The sequence below is a fragment of the Oncorhynchus gorbuscha genome, linkage group LG09 (assembly GCF_021184085.1).
Source record: "Oncorhynchus gorbuscha isolate QuinsamMale2020 ecotype Even-year linkage group LG09, OgorEven_v1.0, whole genome shotgun sequence".
NCBI lineage: Eukaryota > Metazoa > Chordata > Actinopteri > Salmoniformes > Salmonidae > Oncorhynchus > Oncorhynchus gorbuscha.
Genome location: NC_060181.1, coordinates 17007295 through 17031600, shown reverse-complemented (window position 1 = coordinate 17031600; position 24306 = coordinate 17007295). Strand labels below are relative to the sequence as shown.

The 24306-nt window shown below is 46.5% G+C and overlaps 1 pseudogene; it reads right to left on the bottom strand.

The window, feature by feature from the left end:
• Positions 1-24306, bottom strand: part of LOC124043088 — a 70981-nt pseudogene that overhangs the window by 45251 nt on the left and 1424 nt on the right.

Sequence of the window (24306 nt, the reverse complement as noted above, 5' to 3'; positions counted from 1 at the left end):
TGAGTGCTCTGGAGCAGGTTTTCATCAAGGATCCCTCTGTACTTTTCTCCGCTCATCTTTCCCTCGATCCTGACTAGTCTCACAGTACCTGCTGCTGAAAAACATCCCCACAGCATGATGCTGCCACCACCATGCTTCACCGTAGGGATGGTGCCAGGTTTCCTCCAGACGTGACACTTGGCATTCAGGCCAAAGAGTTCAATCTTGGTTTCATCAGACCAGAGAATCTTGTTCAGGCCAAAGAGTCCTTTAGGTGCCTTTTGTAAACTCCAAGCAGGCTGTCATGTGCCGTTTACTGAGGAGTGGCTTCCGTCTGGCCACTCTACCATAAAGGCCTGATTGGTGGAGTGCTGCAGAGATGGTTGTCTTTCTGGAAGGTTCTCCAATCTCCACAGAGGAACTCTGGAGCTCTGTCTGAGTGCTCATCGGGATCTCTGTCACCTCCCTGACCAAGGCCCTTCTCCCCCGATTGCTCAGTTTGGCCGGGCGGCCAGCTCTTGGAAGTCTTCCATTTAAGAATGATGAATCTCTGTGATCTTGGGGATCAGAAATGTTTTGGTACTCTTCCCCAGATCTGTGCCTCGACACAATCCTGTCGTCTCGGAGCTCTATAGACAATTCCTTCAACCTGGCTTGGTTCAGATCTGACATGCACTGTCAAATGTGGGACCTTCTGTAGACAGGTGTGTGCCTTTCCAAATCATGTCCTGTGTAGCTCAGTTGGTAGAGCATGGCGCTTGTAACGCCAGGGTAGTGGGTTCGATCCCCGGGACCACCCATACGTAGAATGTATGCACACATGACTGTAAGTCGCTTTGGATAAAAGCGTCTGCTAAATGGCATATATTATTATTATATATTATGTCCAATCAATTTAACTTACCACAGGTGAACTCCAATCAAGTTGTAGAAACATCTCAAGGATGATCAATGGAAACAGGAGGCACCTGAGCTCAATTTCGATTCTCAGAGCAAAGGGTCTGAATACTTAAGGTATTTTTTATATACACTCTTTATGTACATTTAGTTGACTGGTCGATTGTTTGGTCGATAAGACTTTTGATCTTTAGTCGAGCAATCAGTCGCAAATTACTGTTATTTCTTTTATGGTGCACAAGACACCTGTCTCAGTGGATTAATGCATTGCGGAGGCTGTGGGGATGGCACAGTCCATCACTCTAAGACGTGCATTACTGAAATTGTATATGGTGATAATATGTAAGAACGATGGTGCAACACTAAGAAAGCAAATATTTCATAACAAATGTGCCAGCTCCCGCGTTGGATAGCGGTCACTGTCTGCGGTTCTGAAACATTGTGCTGTTGAATTGAAGCCTTTTCCTAGACCATGTTGCTATGTGCATAATAGCAAAGTTAACCAGCATATTGGTGTTGAGAACAATGCGGAGAGAGGAAACCAAATTAATTAGGTCCATAATCAATACATTTTACATTTACATTTAAGTCATTTAGCAGACGCTCTTATCCAGAGCAATAGTCTAACCGTTAAATGTGCCTGGCTTCAGAAATCATCCATATATTCAGTAGCAGTCAAAAGTTTGGACACACCTCCTCATTCAATGGTTTATTCATTTATTTTTACTATTTTCTACATTGTAGAATAATAGTGAAGACATCAAAACTATGAAATAACACATGGAATCATGAAGCAACCAAATTTAAAAAAATTAAATATATATTATATTTGAGATTCTTCAAAGTAGCCACCCTTTTCCTTGATGACAGCTTTGCACACTCTCGGCATTCTCCCAACCTGCTTCACCTGGAATGCTTTTCCAAGTCTTGAAGGAGTTCCCACATGCTGAGGACCTGTTGGCTGCTTTTTCTTCGCTCTGCAGCCAAACTCATCCCAAACCATCTCAATTGGGTTGAGGTAGGGGTGATTGTGGAGGTCAGGTAATTGTGGAGGCCAGGTCATCTGATGCAGCACTCCATCACTCTGCTTCTTGGTCAAATATCCCTTACACAGCCTGGGAGGTGTGTTGGGTCATTGTCCTGTTGAAAAACAAATGGTAGTCCCACTAAGCGCAAACCAGATGGGATGGCGTATCGATTCAGAATGCTGTGGTAGCCATGCTGGTCATGCGTGCCTTGAATTCTAAATATATCACCTACAGTGTCACCAGTAAAGCACCTCCACACAATCACACCTCCTCCTCCATGTTTCACGGTGGGAACCACACATGCTGAGATCATCCGTTCACTTTGCGTCTCACAAAGACACGGCGGTTGGAACCAAAACTCTCAAATTTGGACTCATCAGACCAGAAGGACAGATTTCCACCGGTCTAATGTCCATTGCTCATGTTTCATGCCCCAAGCAAGTCTCTTCTTCTTATTGGTAGTGGTTTCTCTGCAGACATTCGACCATGAAGGCCTGATTCACACAGTGAAGGCCTGATTCCTCTGAACAGTTCATGTTGAGATGTGTCTGTTACTTGAACTTTGTGAAGCATTTATTTGGGCTGCAATTTCTGAGGCTGTTAAGTCTAATGATTTTCCGGATTGACTGACCTTCATGTCTTAAAGTAATGATGGACTGACATTTCTCTTTTCTTATTTGAGCTGTTCTTGCCATAATATGAACTGAGACATATAGGGCTATCTTTTGTATACCACCAATACCTTGTCATACAACTGATTGGCTCAAACGCATTAAGAAAGGAAAGACATTTCACATGTTCACTTTTAACAAGGCACACCTGTTAATTGAAATGCATTCCAGGTGACTACCTCATGAAGCTGGTTGAGAGAATGCCAAGAGTGTTTAACAATTTTTTGATTAATACATGATTCCATATGTGTTATTTCATAGTTTTGATGTTTTCACCACTCTTCTACAATGTAGAAAATATATTTTTGAATATATATATATATATAGTTTTTAATTGAATGAATAGCTGTTCTAAAACTTTTGACCGGTAGTGTATATATACAGAAATAAGACATTTTGCCTGTTTGTTTAATAGAGTACTGATTCCTTGAGCACCAAGCCTCACACAACCATGTTGGATAAAGCAATTTCACAAATTCAGCTGTTTTTAATCTTTGCTATCCTGTAATAAAGGCTTTATACATTCTTGTTTTTTAACAGAAAAACAGCACCTGTTTGTCACACATACTACATTTACATTTACATTTAAGTCATTTAGCAGACGCTCTTATCCAGAGCGACTTACAAATTGGTGCATTCACCTTATGACATCCAGTGGGACAGTCACTTAACAATAGTGCATCTAAAACTTAGGGGGGGTGGGGTGAGAGGGATTACTTAACCTATCCTAGGTATTCCTTAAAGAGGTGGGGTTTCAGGTGTCTCCGGAAGGTGGTGATTGACTCCGCTGTCCTGGCGTCGTGAGGGAGTTTGTTCCACCATTGGGGGGGCCAGGGCAGCGAACAGTTTTGACTGGGCTGAGCGGGAGCTGTACTTCCTCAGTGGTAGGGAGGCGAGCAGGCCAGAGGTGGATGAACGCAGTGCCCTTGTTTGGGTGTAGGGCCTGATCAGAGCCTGGAGGTACTGAGGTGCCGTTCCCCTCACAGCTCCGTAGGCAAGCACCATGGTCTTGTAGCGGATGCGAGCTTCAACTGGAAGCCAGTGGAGAGAACGGAGGAGCGGGGTGACGTGAGAGAACTTGGGAAGGTTGAACACCAGACGGGCTGCGGCGTTCTGGATGAGTTGAAGGGGTTTAATGGCACAGGCAGGGAGCCCAGCCAACAGCGAGTTGCAGTAATCCAGACGGGAGATGACAAGTGCCTGGATTAGGACCTGCGCCGCTTCCTGTGTGAGGCAGGGTCGTACTCTGCGGATGTTGTAGAGCATGAACCTACAGGAACGGGCCACCGCCTTGATGTTAGTTGAGAACGACAGGGTGTTGTCCAGGATCACGCCAAGGTTCTTGGCGCTCTGGGAGGAGGACACAATGGAGTTGTCGACCGTGATGGCGAGATCATGGAACGGGCAGTCCTTTCCCGGGAGGAAGAGCAGCTCCGTCTTGCCGAGGTTCAGCTTGAGGTGGTGATCCGTCATCCACACTGATATGTCTGCCAGACATGCAGAGATGCGATTCGCCACCTGGTCATCAGAAGGGGGAAAGGAGAAGATTAATTGTGTGTCGTCTGCATAGCAATGATAAGAGAGACCATGTGAGGTTATGACAGAGCCAAGTGACTTGGTGTATAGCGAGAATAGGAGAGGGCCAAGAACAGAGCCCTGGGGGACACCAGTGGTGAGAGCGCGTGGTGAGGAGACAGATTCTCGCCACGCCACCTGGTAGGAGCGACCTGTCAGGTAGGACGCAATCCAAGCGTGGGCCGCGCCGGAGATGCCCAACTCGGAGAGGGTGGAGAGGAGGATCTGATGGTTCACAGTATCGAAGGCAGCCGATAGATCTAGAAGGATGAGAGCAGAGGAGAGAGAGTTAGCTTTAGCAGTGCGGAGCGCCTCCGTGATACAGAGGAGAGCAGTCTCAGTTGAATGACTAGTCTTGAAACCTGACTGATTTGGATCAAGAAGGTCATTCAGAGAGAGATAGCGGGAGAGCTGGCCAAGGACGGCACGTTCAAGAGTTTTGGAGAGAAAAGAAAGAAGGGATACTGGTCTGTAATTGTTGACATCGGAGGGATCGAGTGTAGGTTTTTTCAGAAGGGGTGCAACTCTCGCTCTCTTGAAGACGGAAGGGACGTAGCCAACGGTCAGGGATGAGTTGATGAGCGAGGTGAGGTAAGGGAGAAGGTCTCCGGAAATGGTCTGGAGAAGAGAGGAGGGGATAGGGTCAAGCGGGCAGGTTGTTGGGCGGCCGGCCGTCACAAGACGCGAGATTTCATCTGGAGAGAGAGGGAGAAAGAGGTCAGAGCACAGGGTAGGGCAGTGTGAGCAGAACCAGCGGTGTCGTTTGACTTAGCAAACGAGGATCGGATGTCGTCGACCTTCTTTTCAAAATGGTTGACGAAGTCATCTGCAGAGAGGGAGGGGGGGGAGGGGGCGGAGGATTCAGGAGGGAGGAGAAGGTGGCAAAGAGCTTCCTAGGGTTAGAGGCAGATGCTTGGAATTTAGCGTGGTAGAAAGTGGCTTTAGCAGCAGAGACAGAGGAGGAAAATGTAGAGAGGAGGGAGTGAAAGGATGCCAGGTCCGCAGGGAGGCGAGTTTTCCTCCATTTCCGCTCGGCTGCCCGGAGCCCTGTTCTGTGAGCTCGCAATGAGTCATCGAGCCACGGAGCGGGAGGGGAGGACCGAGCCGGCCTGGAGGATAGGGGACATAGAGAGTCAAGGGATGCAGAGAGGGAGGAGAGGAGGGTTGAGGAGGCAGAATCAGGAGATAGGTGGGAGAAGGTTTGAGCGGAGGGAAGAGATGATAGGATGGAAGAGGAGAGAGTAGCGGGGGAGAGAGAGCGAAGGTTGGGACGGCGCGATACCATCCGAGTAGGGGCAGTGTGGGAGGTGTTGGATGAGAGCGAGAGGGAAAAGGATACAAGGCAGTGGTCGGAGACTTGGAGGGGAGTTGCAGTGAGGTTATGCAGCTACTGATGCATACTACTGATGCAGCCATCACTCCTATACCCTCTTTTCTTATTATTCCCCCAATCCTCTCCATCCCTCCCTCTCTTACCCCCACTCCTCTCCTCTCCCCTCATCCTCTCCTCTACCTCTTCCCTCCTCTCCCTTCCTCCCTCTCTTCCTCAATCCTCGCCATTCCTCTCTCCCTTCCCCCACTCCTCTCCCTTCCCTCCCTCTCCTCCCCCTCTCTTCCTCTACCTTCCTCCCTCTCTTCCCCCAATTCTCTCCATTCCTCCCTCTCTTCCCCCCCACTCCTCTCCCTTCCTCTCTCCTCCCCTCTCCTCTCCCTCTTCCCTCTCACCTCCCTTCCTCCCTCTCTTCCCCCACTCCCCTCCCTTCCTCTCTCCTCCCTCCCTCCTCTCTCCCCCTCTTCCTCTCCTCCCCCTCACCTCTCCCTTCCTCTCCCCCCTCTCCTTTCCTCTCTTCCCCCTCTCCTCTCCGTGACACTCCTCTCTTCTGCCCTCACCTCTCCCTTCCTCTATTCCACCCTCTCCTCTCCCTTCCTCTCTTCCCCCCTCACCTCTCCCTTCCTCTATTCCACCCTCACCTCTCCCTTCCTCTATTCCACCCTCACCTCTCCCTTCCTTTCTCCTCTTTTCCCCCTCACCTCTCCCTTCCTCTCTCCTCTACTCCACCCCCTCCCTCTCTTCTTTCCCCCTCCCCTCTCCCTTCCTCTCTTCCCCCTCACCTCTCCCTTCCTCTATTCCTTCCTCTATTCCACCCTCACCTCTCCCTTCCTTTCTCCTCTCTTTTCCCCCTCACCTCTCCCTTCCTCTCTCCTCTACTCCACCCCTCTCCCTCTCTTCTTTCCCCCCTCCCCTCTCCCTTCCTCTCTTCCCCCCTCCTCTCCCTCACCTGGTTGTGTGTGCGTAGAAGGTAGCAGGTCTCCCTCTCCTGCTCCCTCTCTCTGTGCAGCCTCCTGTGCTCCTCCTGCAGCTGCTGTTTCTCCTTCTGAAGGTGATGTAATCTCTTCAACAGCTCCCTGCGCTCCTGCTGCGCCTCCTCTACACGCTGCTGCTCACCACAGGAGGGGAGAGGGGAAGTGAGGAAAGGGGAAGAGAGGAAGGGGGAGGTGAGGGGGGAAGAGAGGAAAGAAAGGGAGGGGAAAAGAAGGGAGAGGAGAGAAAGAAAGGAAGAAAGAGGAGAGGAAAGGGGTGAAGAGAGGAGAGGAGAGGGGGAAGAGAGGACGGAAGAGGAGAGGAAGGGAGAGGGGTGAAGAGAGGAAAGGAGAGGAGAGGGGGAAGAGAGGACGGAAGAGGAGAGGAAGGAAGAAAAGAGGAGGGGAGAGGAGGAAGAGAGGAAGGGAGAGGAGTGGGGGGAGAGAGAGGAAGGGAGAGGAAGAAAGAGGAGAGGGGGAAGAGAAGAAGGAAGAGGAGAGGGAGAGGAGAGGAGAAAGAGAGGAAGAGAGGAGAGGAAAGGGGTAAAGAGGAAATAAAGGGAGAGGAAGAGAGGAAGGAAGAGGAGAGGGGGAAGAGAGGACGGATAGGGGAGGAAGGAAGAGGAGAGGGGGAAGAGAGGAGCGGGGGAGAGAGGGGATGGGAGAGGAGAGGGGGAAGAGAGGAGAGGGAGAGGAGAAAGAGAGGAAAGAAGAGGAGAGGGGGAGAGGGGAAGGAAGAGGAAGGGAGAGGGGTGAAGAGAGGAAGGAAGAGGAGAGGGGGAGAAGAAGGAGGGAGAGGAAGGGAGAGGAAAGGGGGAAGAGAATAAGGGAGGAAGGAAGAGGGGTGAAGAGAGGAAGGAAGAGGATAGGGGGAAGAGAGGAGCGGGGGGAGAGAGAGGAGAGGGGGAAGAGAAGAAGGAAGAGGAGAGGGAGAGGAGAAAGAGAGGAAAGAAGAGGAGAGGGGGAAGAAGGAAGAGAGGAAGGGAGAGGAAAGGGGGAAGAGAATAAGGGAGGAAGGGAGAGGAGAGGGGAAGAGAGGAAGGAAGAGGAAGGGAGAGGGGTGAAGAGAGGAAGGAAGAGGAGGGAAGAGAAGAGGAAGGGAGAGGGGGAAGAGAAGAGGAAGGGAGAGGAGGGAAGAGAAGAGGAAGGGAGAGGGGTGAAGAGAGGAAGGAAGAGGAGAGGGGGGGAGAAGGAGGAGAGGAAGGGAGAGGAAAGGGGGAAGAGAATAAGGGAGGAAGGAAGAGGGGTGAAGAGAGGAAGGAAGAGGATAGGGGGAAGAGAGGAGAGAGAGGATGGGAGAGGAGAGGGGGAAGAGAAGAAGGAAGAGGAGAGGGAGAGGAGAAAGAGAGGAAAGAAGAGGAGAGGGGGAAGAAGGAAGAGAGGAAGGGAGAGGAAAGGGGGAAGAGAATAAGGGAGGAAGGGAGAGGAGAGGGGAAGAGAGGAAGGAAGAGGAAGGGAGAGGGGTGAAGAGAGGAAGGAAGAGGAGGGAAGAGAAGAGGAAGGGAGAGGGGGAAGAGAAGAGGAAGGGAGAGGAGGGAAGAGAAGAGGAAGGGAAAGGGGTGAAGAGAGGAAGGAAGAGGAGAGGGGGAGAAGAAGGACGAGAGGAAGGGAGAGGAAAGGGGGAAGAGAATAAGGGAGGAAGGAAGAGAGGAAGGAAGAGGATAGGGGGAAGAGAGGAGCGGGGGAGAGAGAGGATGGGAGAGGAGAGGGGGAAGAGAAGAAGGAAGAGGAGAGGGAGAGGAGAAAGAGAGGAAAGAAGAGGAGAGGGGGAAGAAGGAAGAGAGGAAGGGAGAGGAAAGGGGGGAAGAGAATAAGGGAGGAAGGGAGAGGAGAGGGGAAGAGAGGAAGGAAGAGGAAGGGAGAGGGGTGAAGAGAGGAAGGAAGAGGAGGGAAGAGAAGAGGAAGGGAGAGGGGGAAGAGAAGAGGAAGGGAGAGGAGGGAAGAGAAGAGGAAGGGAGAGGAGGGAAGAGAATAGGAAGGGAGAGGGGGGAATGAGAGAAAGGGAGAGGGGGAAGAGAAGAGGAAGGGAGAGGGGGAAGAGAAGAGGAAGGGGGGGGAGGAAGGGAAGAAGGAAGAGGAAAGGAAGGGAGAGGAGAGAAAGGGAGAGGAGGGAAGAGAAGAGAAGAATGAAGAGAAGAGGAAGGGAGAGGAAGGAAGAGGAGAGGAAGGAAGAGGAGAGAAGAGAAGAATGAAGAGAAGAGGAAGGGAGAGGAGAGGGGAGAAGAGAGGAAGGAAGAGGAGGGGAGAAGAGAGGAAGGAAGAGGAGGGGAGAGGAGAGGGGGAAGAGATGAGAGGGGGAGAGAGAGGGAGAGGGAGAGGGGGAAGAGGAGAGGGAGAGGAGAAAGAGAGGAAAGAAGAGGAGAGGGGGAGAAGAAGGAAGAGAGGAAGGGAGAGGAAAGAGGGGAAGAGAATAAGGGAGGAATGGGGAGGAGAGGGGAAGAGAGGAAGGAAGAGAGGAAATGAGAGGGGTGAAGAGAGGAAGGGAGAGGAGAGGCGAAGAGAGGAAGGAAGAGGAGAGGAAGGGAGAAGAGAGGAAGGAAGAGGAGAAGGGAGAGGAAGGGAGAAGAGAGGAAGGAAGAGGAGAGGGGTGAAGAGAAGAAGGAAGAGAAGAGGAAGGGAGAGGAGAGGGGGAAGAGAGGAAGGGAGAGGGGGAAGAGAGGAAGGGAAGATGGAAGAGGAGAGAAGGGAGGGGGAAGAGAGGAAGGGAGAGGGGGAAGAGAGGAAGGGAGAGGAGAGGAAGGGAAGAAGGAAAAGGAGAGGAATGGAGAGGGGAGGAAGGGAAGAAGGAAGAGGAAAGGAAGGGAGAGGAGAGGAAGGGAGAGGAGAGGAGAGGAAGGAAGAGAAGAATGAAGAGAAGAGGAAGGGAGAGGAAAGGAAGGGAGAGGAAAGGAAGGAAGAGGAGAGAAGAATGAAGAGAAGAGGAAGGGAGAGGAGAGGGGGAAGATAAGAAGGAAGAGGAGAGGAAGGGAGAAGCGAGGAAGGAAGAGGAGGGGAGAGAAGAGGGGGAAGAGAGGAGCGGGGGAGAGAGAGGAAGGGAGAGGAGAGGGGGAAGAGAAGAAGGAAGAGGAGAGGGGGAGAAGAAGGAAGAGAGGAAGGGAGAGGAAAGAGGGGAAGAGAATAAGGGAGGAAGGGAGAGGAGAGGGGAAGAAAGAGGAGAGGAAAGGAGAGGGGTGAAGAGAGGAAGGGGGAGGAGAGGCGAAGAGAGGAAGGAAGATGAGAGGAAGGGAGAAGAGAGGAAGGAAGAGGAGAGGAGGGAAGAGAAGAAGGAAGAGAAGAGGAAGGGATAGGAGAGGGGGAAGAGAAGAGGAAGGGATAGGAGAGGGGGAAGAGAAGGAAGAGAAGAGGAGGGAAGAGAAGAAGAAGGGAGAGGAAGGGAGAGGGGTGAAGAGAAGAAGGAAGAGAAGAGGAAGGAAGAGGAGAGGAGGGAAGAGAAGAAGGAAGAGAAGAGGAAGGGATAGGAGAGGGGGAAGAGAAGAGGAAGGGATAGGAGAGGGGGAAGAGAAGGAAGAGAAGAGGAGGGAAGAGAAGAAGAAGGGAGAGGAAGGGAGAGGGGTGAAGAGAAGAAGGAAGAGAAGAGGAAGGAAGAGGAGAGGAGGGAAGAGAAGAAGAAGGGAAAGGAAGGGAGAGGGGTGAAGAGAAGAAGGAAGAGAAGAGGAAGGGAGAGGAGAGGGGGAAGAGAGGAAGGGAAGAAGGAAGAGGAGAGGAAAGGAAGACGGAAGAGGAGAGAAGGGAGAGGGGGAAGAGAGGAAGGGAGAGGGGGAAGAGAGGAAGGGAAGACGGAAGAGGAGAGAAGGGAGAGGGGAAGAGAGGAAGGGAGAGGGGGAAGAGGAGAGGAAGGGAAGACGGAAGAGGAAGGAGGGAGAGGGGGAAGAAGGGGAGTGGAGAGGAGAGGGGGAAGAGAGGAAGGGAGAGGAGAGGAAGGGAAGACAGAAGAGGAGAGGAGAGGGGGGAAGAGAAGAAGGAAGAGAAGAGGAAGGGAGAGGAGAGCGGGGAAGAGGGGGGGGAGATGAAGGAAAAGGAGAGGAAGGGAGAGGAGAAGAGAGGAAGCCAGGAGCCAATTGTATAAAGTGGATTAGAATTTTTTGGCATATATTTGGTAATTGCATTTAGACTGTAAACTGGTACATTTCGATGGCTATACTGCATCTCTGTATGTGTACCTCCAGCACACTGCTCTTGGTGGTCACCACCAGTATGTCTGAGTTGTTGTCGTCCTCGGTAACGGTGAGACAGTCCTCGGTGGGCGTGGCTGGGCGAAACAGGAAAGGCGTGCTGGCGCCTCTGATGTCACCCTTGTGCGTGACGTAACAGAGCTGATAGAACTCCCCGTCACTCTTGGGAACATAGTGCCCTGCATAGGAGACAGATTGTTAGGACGTTACGAAGGTTGTGTAGTGTGCCATTTTGAGACAGTATCATCAGGTGAATTGGAGGAGTAATGATCTAGGACCTGGTCCCCCTTGTCCATATAATCATACTCATTATGATCTAAAAGGCTAAACTGATCCTAGGTCAGCACTCTGAGAGGCGTTGTGAACATCGGCCCAGTCCAGTCTATGGGCTGAATCCTGACTTTGTGTATAAATCTTCTCTTATAATGCACCACTCATCTTCCATACGTTTCAACTCATTCTGATAGTAAATGCATTCTTCAATCAACGGTCAAAGTCCAGTCCGAGTAAAAGTCCAGTAATTTAACCTCTCTGTATTTGAGGTAAAGATCACGGTCAGTGATGTTCAACATATGCACAAGTCAGAGAGTTTCACCAGCACACTACAGCGGGCCTTTCACTGTCTCATATCTGACCATGTCAGCACCCTGTAAAACCAGTCCAGCGGTCCTCCATGGAGTGTGTGTGTGTGTGTTATCCCTGCAGAGGCAGAGGGGTGTTCAAGTCTCTGACCACGGTTGCGGTTGGGTTCCATCAATAAAATAAGGGAGGTGGTTTTTATGACCGTTAAAGCCAGGGTTTGTCTTAGTAAACCACGGTAGTTGTGTGTGTGTAAATGTACGTCTGTGTGCGTTTGTAAGTGTGTAAATGTACGTCTGTGTGCGTTTGTAAGTGTGTAAATGTACGTCTGTGTGCGTTTGTAAGTGTGTAAATGTACGTCTGTGTGCGTTTGTAAGTGTGTAAATCTGTGTGTGTTTGTAAATGTACGTCTGTGTGCGTTTGTAAGTGTGTTAATGTACGTCTGTGTGCGTTTGTAAATGTGTAAATACGTCTGTGTGCGTTTGTAAATGTGTAAATGTACGTCTGTGTGCGTTTGTAAATGTACGTCTGTGTGCGTTTGTAAATGTACGTCTGTGTGCGTTTGTAAGTGTGTAAATGTACGTCTGTGTGTGTTTGTAAATGTGTAAATGTACGTCTGTGTGCGTTTGTAAATGTGTAAATGTACGTCTGTGTGTGTTTGTAAATGTGTAAATGTACGTCTGTGTGTGTTTGTAAATGTGTAAATGTACGTCTGTGTGCGTTTGTAAATGTGTAAATGTACATCGTCTGTGTGCGTTTGTAAGTGTCATGTTTTGTCATTTAAATCTTGTCTTGTCCCTGTGTGCGTTTGTAAGGTTCTTTCCCTCTTTTAATGCTCTCTCGTCTGTGTGCGTTTGTCCCAAATGTGTAAATGTCTTACATCTGTGTCCGTTTGTAAATTCCGTCTGTGTGCGTTTGTTAGTATTCACCGTGTGTGTTAATGTACGTCTGTGTGCGTTTGTAAGTGTGTAAATGTACATCTGTGTGCGTTTGTAAATGTACGTCTGTGTGCGTTTGTTAGTGTGTTAATGTACGTCTGTGTGCATTTGTAAATGTACGTCTGTGTGCGTTTGTAAATGTGTAAATGTACGTCTGTGTGCATTTGTAAATGTACGTCTGTGTGCGTTTGTAAGTGTGTAAATGTACGTCTGTGTGCGTTTGTAAGTGTGTAAATGTACATCTGTGTGTGTTTGTAAATGTGTAAATGTACGTCTGTGTGTGTTTGTAAATGTGTAAATGTACATCTGTGTGCGTTTGTAAGTGTGTAAATGTACATCTGTGTGTGTTTGTAAATGTGTAAATGTACGTCTGTGTGTGTTTGTAAATGTGTAAATGTACATCTGTGTGTGTTTGTAAATGTGTAAATGTACGTCTGTGTGCGTTTGTAAATGTGTAAATGAAGTTAAAAATACAAATTAAAAAAAGGTTAAAAAAAAAAGAAACAAATGGACAGTGTTCACGTGTCGGAGTGTAAGAGACGTTTCTTTGTTTTACATTTAACTAGGCAAGTCAGTTAAGAACAGTCTTATTTTCAATGACAGCCTAGGAACAGTGGGGTTAACTCCCTTGTTCAGGGGCAGAACGACAGATTTTTACCTTGTCAGCAACCTTTCGGTTACTAGTCCAACGCTCTAACCATTAGGCTACCTGCCACCTCAGTGTGTGTGTGTGTGTGTGTGTGTGTGTGTGTGTGTGTGTGTGTGTGTGTGTGTGTGTGTGTGTGTGTGTGTGTGTGTGTGTGTGTGTGTGTGTGTGTGTGTGTGTGTGTGTGTGTGTGTGTGTGTGTGTGTGTGTGTGGGTGTAAGTGTACAGTGTGAGTGTACCTTGGAACACCACAGCCCTGTGTACAGTGCTTCCAGGTTGGTAGTTTTCCGGCATAGGAGACCACAGGAAGGTGTAGTAATCCCTCGCTGTGTTCCAACCCACCTATACACCCAAAGCAGGAGGAGAGGGTCTAGCTAAAACACACACTACCATAGTGTTCTCACACCAAGACAGGACACATCGCAAGACTGGGTTGCATTCCAAATGGCACAATATTCCTTATTTAGTGCACTATTTATTTGTATAGATACATACAGTTCTAGTCAAAAGTTTGGACACACCTAACCATTCCAGGATTTTTCTCTATTTTTACATTAAAGAATAATAGTGAAGACATCAAAACTATGAAATAACACATATGGACTCATTTAGTAACCAAACGTGTAAAACAACTCAAAACATATTTTAGATTTTAGATTCTTCAAAGTAGCCACCCTTTGCCTTGATTACAGCTTTGCACACTCTTGGCATTCTCTCAACCAGCTTCATGTGGTAGTCACCTGGAATGCATTTCAATTAACAGCTGTGCCTTGTTAAAAGTTAATTTGTGGAATTTCTTTCCTTCGTAATGCGTTATAGACCTATATGTAAAAAAAAGACCAAGTCCATATTATGGCAAGAACAGCTCAAATAAGCAAAGAGAAACGACAGTCCATCATTACTGACATGAAGGTCAGTCAATCAGGAACATTTCAGGAACTTTGAAAGTTTCTTCAAGTGCAGTCGTAAAACAAAAAAAACTTCCATTGCTATGATGAAACTGGCTCTCATGAGGACCACCACAGGAAAGGAAGACCCAGAGTTACCTCTGCTGCAGAGAATAAGGTCATTAGAGTTAATAGCCTCAGAAATGTCAGTGATTTATTCACGGTCTGTGATTTATTTAGAATTCAAGGCACACTTAACCAGCATGGCTACCACATCATTCTGCAGCGATACAACATCCCATCTGTTTTGCTCTTAGTGGGACTATCATTTGTTTTTCAACAGGACAATGACCCAACACACCTCCAGGCTGTGTCAGGGCTATTTGACCAAGGAGAGTGATGGAGTGCTGCATCAGATGAGCTGGCCTCCACAATTACCCGACCTCAACCCAATTGAGATGGTTTGGGTTGAGTTGGACCGCAGAGTGAAGGAAAGGCAGCCAACAAGTGCTCAGCATGTGGGAACTCCTTCAAGACTGTTGGGAAAGCATTCCAGGTGACTACCTCATGAAGCTGGTTGGGAGAATGTCATCAAGGCAAAGGATGTCTACTTTGAAGAATCTCAAATATAAAAAAGATTGACTTGTTTAACACTTGTTTGGTTACTACAAGATTCCAAATGTGCTATTTTATAGTTTTGATGTTTTCACTATTACTCTACAATGTAGAAAATAGTCAAACTGTAGACCTATTTCTTGTTTTATTGTTATTGTTATTGTTTGTTGTTTTGCAACCTTCCGGTTACTAGTCAAACGCTCTAACCACTAGGCTACCCTGCCTATAGACATTAATATACAAAAACACAGTCATGGGAAGCACAAATAAAACATCACAAACCACCCAAAAGTCACAAATAAAACATCACAAACCACCCAGAAGTCACAAATAAGTCCCCAATCAATACTTTAAATTGCCCGAACGGCACCAGAACATCAAGATGAAATGTCTTTTGAATTTGAATCCAGTAATACGGTGCATTAAAACTAAAAGTAGATTTACCTAGCTCAGTGGAGACCCCTGGAACTTCAAGAGTTCCAATCAAGAGTAACCAATCCTGTGAACGGGGTAGGCAACTCAGGTGTCTATACCTCAACAGCAAAGTTAGAGAAGAGGGAAGTTTGTGAAGCAGGGCCTTGTAAACAAAAAGGGAGTAGTGTAGATATATAGGTGTTTAGCAATGTCCAGCCAACTTCTAGATACATAATGCAGTAATAAGTATCAAACCTGTCCCCTGTAACAAAACGAAGGGCACTACGGCAGACGGCCTCCAAACATTTAAGACTAGTAGAGTCATGATATCACCATAACCAGGAACAGAGGAAGAGGTTGACTGAATAACGTGCTTCCTACTGCTTAGAGGAAGGCACCACCTGTTACATCTGCAGTATATGTTCTTTAAACGTCAAATACACGTCAATCCGAATGCCTAAATATTTACAGTGCATTCGGAAAGTATTCAGACCCCTTGACTTTTTCCACGTTGTTAAAATTACAGCCTTATTCTAAAATGGATTCAATCATTTTTCCCCCTCATCAATCTACACACAATACCTCATAATGACAAGGTGAAAACAGGTTTTTAGACATTTTTGCAAATTTATTAAACATAGAAAACTAAAATGAATTATTTACATAAGCATTCAGACCCTTTGCCATGAGACTCAAAATTGAGCTCAGGTGCATCCTGTTCCCATTGAACATCCTTGAGATGTTTCTACAACTTGATTGGAGTCCACCTGTGGTAAATTCAATTAATTGTACATGCTTTGGAAAGGCACACACCTGTCTATATAAGGTTCCACAGCTCACAGTGCATGTCAGAGCAAATGCCAAGCCATGAGGTCAAAGGAATTGTCGGTAGAGCGCCGAGACAGGATTGTGTCGAAACACAGATCTGGGGAAGGGTACCAAAACATTTCTGCAGATTTGAAGGTCCCCAAGAACACAGTGGCCTCCATCATTCTTAAATGGAAGAAGTTTGGAACAAACAAGACTCTTCCTAGAGCTGGCTGCCCTGCCAAACTGAGCAATCAGAGGGAGAAGGGCCTTGGTCAGGTAGGTAACCAAGAACCCGATGGTCACACTGACAGAGCTCCAGAATTCCTCTGTGGAGATGGGAGAACCTTCCAGAAGTACAACCATCTCTACAGCACACCACCAATCAGGCCTTTATGGTTGAACGGCCAGATGGAAGCCACTCCTCAGTAAAAGGCACATGACAGCCCTCTTGGAGTTGCCAAAAGGCACCTAAAGGACTCTCACACCATGAGAAACTAGATTCTCTGGTCTGATGAAACCAAGATTGAACTCTTTGGCCTGAATGCCAAGTGTCACGTCTAGAGGAAACCTGGCACCATCCCTACGGAGAAGCATGGTGGTTGCAGTATCATGCAGTGGGGGTGTCTTTCAGAGGAAGGTACTGGAAGACTAGTCAGGATCGAGGGAAAGATGAATGGAGCAAAGTACAGAGGGATCCTTGATGAAAACCTGCTCCAGAGCACTCAGGACCTCAGACTGGGGCAAAGGTTCACCTTCCAACAGGACAACGACCCTAAGCACACAGCCAAGACAACGCAGGAGTGGCTTCGGGACAAGTCTCTGAATGTCCGTGAGCATCCCAGCCAGAGCCCAGACGTGAACCCGATCGAACATCTCTGGAGAGACCTGAAAATAGCTTTGCAGCTATCTAACCTGACAGAACTTGAGAGGATCTGCAGAGAAGAATGGGAGAAACTCCCCAAATACAGGTGTACCAAGCTTGTAGCGTCATACCCAAAAAGACTTGAGACTGTAATCACTGTCAAATATGCTTCAACAGTCCAGAGTAAAGGGTCTGAATACTAAAGTAAATGTTATATGTTGGTATATTTTTTTTCTTCGAAGTAAAAAAAAAAAAAAACAGTTTTTGCTTTGTCATTGTGTTAGTGTGTAGATTGATTTTTTAAATTTTATTTAACCTTAAACTTGAAAACAACATGCATTTAGTTGCCTGTTTTAAGCACAAGTTTTAAATCAGCAAGGAATTCCTGCATAGCTCTAAAATCTGACTGTAGTTTTGACATGGGCTCATAAGGACTGCTTGTTAATCAATCACTTTCTAATAACAGTAGAACGGGTGGTATTGTAAGATCAACAAACCAGATTTGACTAACAGTCCTATAATAACAGTCTTGTATCAGCTCTTTTGATAGAAAGACAAAGTTGAAGATGGGTTAATAAGAGCATCAAATCAGTTCTACCTCACCAGTTGTGTTTTACAACATGAACACCAGTCCTTTTCTGAAGTAAAAATATATATTAGGCTCCACCAAAATAAATGTCCCACATACAATTACAGGGATGGGACCATTTATCTTAAACCCCAAACTCTCCCTTACTCCTTCGCAGTTCTCTTCCCTCATTGGAGAAGCTGGCAGGAGGTGTGTGTGTAACGGCTGACAAAGGGGAGAAACAGCCTAGTTTAAAGGGGAGAGAAACACAGCCTAATTTAAAGGGGGGAGAAACACAGCCTAGTTTAAAGGGGAGAAACACAGCCTAGTTTAAAGGGGAGAGAAACACAGCCTAGTTTAAAGGGGAGAAAAACACAGCCTAGTTTAAAGGGGAGAAACACAGCCTAGTTTAAAGGGGAGAAACACAGCCTAGTTTAAAGGGGAGAAACACAGCCTAGTTTAAAGGGGAGAGAAACACAGCCTAGTTTAAAGGGGAGAGAAACAGCCTAGTTTAAAGGGGAGAGAAACACAGCCTAGTTTAAAGTGGAGAAACAGCCTAGTTTAAAGGGGAGAGAAACACAGCCTAGTTTAAAGGGGAGAGAAACACAGCCTAGTTTAAAGGGGAGAGAAACACAGCCTAGTTTAAAGGGGAGAGAAACACAGCCTAGTTTAAAGGGGAGAAACACAGCCTAGTTTAAAGGGGAGAGAAACAGCGTAGTTTAAAGGGGAGAGAAACACAGCCTAGTTTAAAGTGGAGAAACACTGCCTAGTTTAAAGGTGAGAAACAGCCTAGTTTAAAGGGGAGAGAAACACAGCCTAGTTTAAAGGGGAGAGAAACAGCGTAGTTTAAAGGTGAGAAACAGCCTAGTTTAAAGGGGAGAGAAACACAGCCTAGTTTAAAGGGGAGAAACACAGCCTAGTTTAAAGGGGAAAGAAACACAGCCTAGTTTAAAGGGGAGAAACACAGCCTAGTTTAAAGGGGAGAAACACAGCCTAGTTTAAAGGGGAGAGAAACACAGCCTAGTTTAAAGGGGAGAAACACAGCCTAGTTTAAAGGGGAGAGAAACACAGCCTAGTTTAAAGGGGAGAGAAACACAGCCTAGTTTAAAGGGGAGAGAAACACAGCCTAGTTTAAAGGGGAGAAACACAGCCTAGTTTAAAGGGGAGAGAAACACAGCCTAGTTTAAAGGGGAGAGAAACACAGCCTAGTTTAAAGGGGAGAGAAACACAGCCTAGTTTAAAGGGGAGAAACACAGTCTAGTTTAAAGGGGAGAAACACAGCCTAGTTTGAAGGGGAGAAACACAGCCTAGTTTAAAGGGGAAAGAAACACAGCCTAGTTTAAAGGGGAAAGAAACACAGCCTAGTTTAAAGGGGAAAGAAAAACAGCCTAGTTTAAAGGGGAGAGAAACAGTTTAAAAGGGAATACTTTTTCCCACCTCCTGCTAAATGAAGGGAGAGAGATGTAATGATATTGAAGGCATATGTTGTTAAGTGACGGCTGAGTAAGAGAGGACAGAACATCATAACTCTAAACATAACCTACACCGTAAAACTGTCATACACAATCACTCTCCCTCCCTCCCTCCTTCTCATTCCCTTCCTCCGTCCCTCTCTCTCTCTGTATCTCTCCCTCTCTCCTTCTCATTCCCTTCCTCCATCCCTCTCTCTCTCTCTGTATCTCTCCCTCCCTCCTTCTCATTCCCTTCCTCCGTCTCTCTCTCTCTGTATCTCTCCCTCCCTCCTTCTCATTCCCTTCCTCTCTCTCTCTCTCTGTATCTCTCCCTCCCTCCCTCCCTCCTTTTCTCATTCCCTTCCTCCGTCCTTCTCTCTCTCTCTCTCTGTATCTCTCCCTCCCTCCTTTTCTCATTCCCTTCCTCCGTCTCTCTCTCTCTATCTCCCTCCCTCCTTCTCATTCCCTTCCTCCGCCCCTCTCTCTCTCTCTCTCTGTATCTCTCCCTCCCTCCTTCTCATTCCCTTCCTCCGTCCCTCTCTCTCTCTCTCTGTAGCTCTCCCTCCCTGCTTTCATTCCCTTCCTCCGTCCCTCTCTCTCTCTCTCTCTGTATCTCTCCCTCCCTCCTTTCATTCCCTTCCTCCGTCCCTCTCTCTCTGTATCTCTCCCTCCCTCCTTTCATTCCCTTCCTCCGTCCCTCTCTCTCTCTCTCTCTCTGTATCTCTCCCTCCCTCCTTTCATTCCCTTCCTCCGTCCCTCTCTCTCTCTCTCTCTCTCTCTGTATCTCCCTCCCTCCTTTTCTCATTCCCTTCCTCCGTCCTTCTCTCTCTCTCTCTCTCTGTATCTCCCTCCCTCCTTTTCTCATTCCCTTCCTCCGTCCTTCTTTCTCTCTCTGTCTGTCTCTCACTCGGTCTCTGTATTTCTCCCTCTCTCCTTTCTCATTCCCTTCCTCCGTCCTTCTCTCTCTCTCCCGCTTCTTACTTTCCACATCCCTCCATCTCCCTCCCTCCCTACAGATCTCTCTCTCTTCGTCACACAACACCTAACCAGATTATTTAATATGTCATATTGTCCTCAATATTCTAAATTAGTGTTGTGCCATTCACTCTAACCAGATCTCCCTAGAGACAGCCTTGGCTGAGAGTTTCTGAAACAGACCATGATTTATTCAACAATGCAACGCATCCTATGGAGCTAAACCACAGGCTAGTGTTACCTTAATGACAACATCCACTTTTAATGCAATAACAATGTTTGGAGTGATAAGGATTGTTTGTTTGATCACAATGTTCTGTGCGAGGGTGATAATGTTTTTAGTATGATGATAGTAATTGGTGTTATGATGATATTATGAATGAGGTTAATGCACGTAAGGCCTATTCAGAATGTGGATGACATTCTATAACACCTTATAACGTATCTAACTCTTATCAAGGGAGAACATTCTTTATGCCCAAGTGTCTCTTTTAATGACAAGGTAGGGTGGGCCGGTTTATATTTCAGTGTGTGCGTGCACAATTGTGTGTGTGTGTTTGTGCATATCTATGTACTTGCGCGTTAGTCTAATGGGGAGGTTTGAACACATAAATAATTTGTTAATTATATAGTGGAGGGTTGTAGGTGACTGGAGTTTGGTTTGGAGTGTTCAGACTCAGGAGTGATGTTAAAGAATAATCACAGACCAAGCTTCCATCCATCACGGCTCAGAGGCGTGTGCACACGGTCCGATGACAGGTTAATTACATGCTTACTAAACAGGTTTCTCCCAGCTAACGTCACAAACGTGCCACAACTCCACTACCTCCTGAATCAGGGGCTTTTTCAGATGCATAAAGTTATGTGTGTGTGGTGTGTACGTGTGGTGTGTGTGTGTATTGTGTGTGTGCTTTACATCATAAGAGTTGATACAAGTGCTTTGTAGCTTCTAAAAACTAAAATCTCATTCCAATATTATTGTGTTTGATACATGGGTAAGTGTGATAAGTGGATGACTATCAACATGCAGCATCACCTGGGCCTTGTGTTGCCAATCCTAATCCCTGTGTTCACAAACCTGAGTTTTAGAAGAAAGTGTCAATGACAATATACAGCCAGTAGGGGGAGCCTGTACCTAACCTACATATTGCATGTCAGAGAGCCTCAGGGTCTGCGTGTGTGTGTCTCTGTGTGTGTGTGTGTGTGTGTGTGTGTGTGTGTGTGTGTGTGTGTGTGTGTGTGTGTGTGTGTGTGTGTGTGTGTGTGTGTGTGTGTGTGTGTGTGTGTGTGTGTGTGTGTGTGTGTGTGTGTGTGTGTGTGTGTGTGTGTGTGTGTGTCAAGGGTAGTGTGAGTAAGTGCTGTGAAGAAGAAGCTGTGCTAGATGTATGTGTCTGGAGCTCTCTCAGTGGTGCATTCACACACACACAACGAGAGAAAGACCCTCACATAGTAGTGTCACATGAGGCTTCACCATCACGGACTCCATTAGCGCAGATTAACCAATCTACATTTTCCAAATAAACCCACCATCTTGATTCATTTGTAATTGAGCTGGGTGGATTTGAAGTAACTTCTTAAAGGATGATAAAAATGCTTTGTGTCTTTATGAGACATTACGTTTCCTCGTTCACATTTCCTGTTAATTAAGTGTGAGATTTGATGGGCCCTGATGAAAGAGAGGAGAGAGGGAGGGGGCAACAAGAAAGGGAGAGGTGGAAGAGGGAGATGGAAAGAGAGAGAAATAAATAAGGATGTGTGTGTAAGAGACCGAGCACAAAATACCCCCCAGCAAGACCTGTTTGTTCTCCCTGCCTCCCCCACCTCCCTCTGCACATTAAATAACCACACCAGAGCTACTGGAAACATCTCTGTGGAAGGAAAGAGGGAAGGAAAGAGGGAGAAAAGAATCTGGTTGATGAAAGAGGAGAAGAAAGACATTTTAGTTGGTGGGTCATGAGGAAGCATTAATACACTTACAAAACGGATCCCAACATTTTATTTTTTATATATTTTTCACTAAAAAAGCTAGAATTTTTGTGTTGCAAGAGTGCGGTTACCTTCTGACATTAACGTACCCTCAAACACACCTCTGAATTTTGGTGTGTCACTATGCTACATAGAACAAGTGGTCCCATTAGCCTGTTTGTACGGGTTGGAATGACAGGCAGCAAACTCAGTTTGCCTAGTGATGCCATGACTGCTCCATCTAGCCAACGACCAAATTAGCTGCAATTGATGTCATTCTAGTGCTTCCACTCTTGGGTGCTGGCTGATCATGTGTCCACGATTAGCTAGCTAGTGGATATTGCCTGGCCAGTGAGCTAGCTAGCTAGCTACATTTCAGGCAGTTAGCTATCCTCCGGTTGTAAGTTACTAATAGTGCTGAGCGATTAATGCTTCTTGAGGTAGGTTCAGTTATTAATATCCTTTCTGTTTGGCCCTGTCCGGGGGTGTCCTCGGATGGGGCCACAGTGTCTCCTGACCCCTCCTGTCTCAGCCTCCAGTATTTATGCTGCAGTAGTTTATGTGTCGGGGGGCTAGGGTCAGTTTGTTATATCTGGAGTACTTCTCCTGTCCTATTCGGTGTCCTGTGTGAATCTAAGTGTGCGTTCTCTAATTCTCTCCTTCTCTCTTTCTTTCTCTCTCTCGGAGGACCTGAGCCCTAGGACCATGCCCCAGGACTACCTGACATGATGACTCCTTGCTGTCCCCAGTCCACCTGGCCATGCTGCTGCTCCAGTTTCAACTGGCCTGGGCCCTAGGAACATGTCCCAGGACTACCCGACATGATGACTCCTTGCTGTCCCCAGTCCACCTGGCCATGCTGCTGCTCCAGTTTTAACTGTTCTGCTTTACTATTATTCAACCATGCTGGTCATATTTGAACATCTTGGCCACGTTCTGTTATAATCTCCACCCGGCACAGCCAGAAGAGGACTGGCCACCCCACATATGCTCTCTCTAATTCTCTCTTTCTTTCTTTCTCTCTCTTTCGGAGGACCTGAGCCCTAGGACCGTGCCCCGGGACTACCTGACATGATGGCTCCTTGTTGTCCCCAGTCCACCTGACTGTGCTGCTGCTCCAGTTTCAACTGTTCTGCCTTATTATTATTCGACCATGCTGGTCATTTATGAACATTTGAACATCTTGGTCATGTTCTGTTATAATCTCCACCCGGCACAGCCAGAAGAGGACTGGCCACCCCACATAGCCCGGTTCCTCTCTAGGTTTCTTCCTAGGTTTTGGCCTTTCTAGGGAGTTTTTCCTAGCCACCGTGCTTTTACACCTGCATTGTTTGCTGTTTGGGGTTTTAGGCTGGGTTTCTGTACAGCACTTTGAGATATCAGCTGATGTACGAAGGGCTATATAAATAAATTTGATTTGATTTGATCACAGTCTTCGATTTCTGTTTTAGAAAATGTAAACATTAAATTATTTTAGCGATTAAAAAAAATAGAAATTCCAAAACCCAAAATGTTGAACATTCAATTGCCAAAACATTGAAACATTTAATTGTCTCTGTCAGGTCCACAGTGGGTAGACATCAATCGAAAATGAGGATAATAAATATCAAATAATAAAATACTTCAGTTGTGTTTATTACTTAGTTTTCATTTGATTACTTTAGTATTTGTCATTCCTTAAAGTCATAATCTCATGTCTGCTCAGGCAGTAGCATCCAGCCAGTCAGACAATGTTATCTCTGCTCCCCACACTGTACTGTCTTTAGTCATCCTATTTAGCTAGGCTAGCCTGCCTAAGCATCCTGCAGCGCTGTCTGATGAAATCATCTTAATAGATCTTCAAAGTAAATAAGGCAATACTTTCAAGACTGCTTATTACCAACTACTACAAATATCAACCGGGTAGAGCTATCTCACGAACTGTTTCTATCCTCTCTCATGCGGTCTGTGTGTAGGCTATCCGTCTCGTTCAGAGCCGGGAAGAAAATCCGCAATGGATTATGGTCATTGTAGTTTAATTACCACGTTTCTGCACTGAACTACGTTGAATATTTCTTTAATGAAAACAACAACGCCCTTCAGACCAACGTCCCACATAGTTATTGACTTCATTTCTCTTGTGAATGATTTGAATTATCTCAAGAGAAATAGCATGTTGAGCTAACAAAACAAAAAAAATTGAGGTAAGTGGAATTCAAGTAATTGAACCCGACATCAGTCAATCAGTCCTCTATTTGTATTTATTAGGGATCACCATTAGCTCTTCCTGGGGTCCAAACACATTAGGGCACTTACATATAAAACAAAAGAATAAAGAGTACATCATATAACATTATTACACCACTACATATATACACAATACAAAATGTATAATACCATCATTCAACAATATTACAATATACGTGTGTGTCTGTACCTTTGTGTATGTCTCGTCACAGTCTCCGCTGTTCCATAAGGTGTATTTTTACATGTTTTTAAAAATCGGATTCTACTGCTTGCAGCAGTTACCTGATGTGGAATAGAGTCACATGTAGTCATGGCTTTATATAGTTTAATAACCCTCCCACAAAACCTATGAGTTTAACATATTTGTCTGAAAACAAACTAGCTATGCAGGCTGGCTCATCTTCCACTGTTTGCTGATCATGCATCCACGATTTGTTGGCTACTGCCTGCTCAGTGAGTGACCAGAATGCTAGCTAGCTAGATTTAAGCCAGTTAGCAATCCCCCAAAATGCAGTAGTCACTGTCAGTTGATTAAACGGCTGGGAGTTGAGTGCAGCTAGCTAGCTAGTATCGCAAATTAGCTAACATTTCATTAGCTAGCTCAACTGTTGTATTAGAAAATGTCTGAGATGGCACAAATCCTGTATTTTACTGGGGTGTAGAATTGTTAGTCGCCGTCTTTTAATTTTAAGATAACTATCATTGAACTGGGTGGTTACTACTGATCTGAGGTTAGAGAAATTTTCT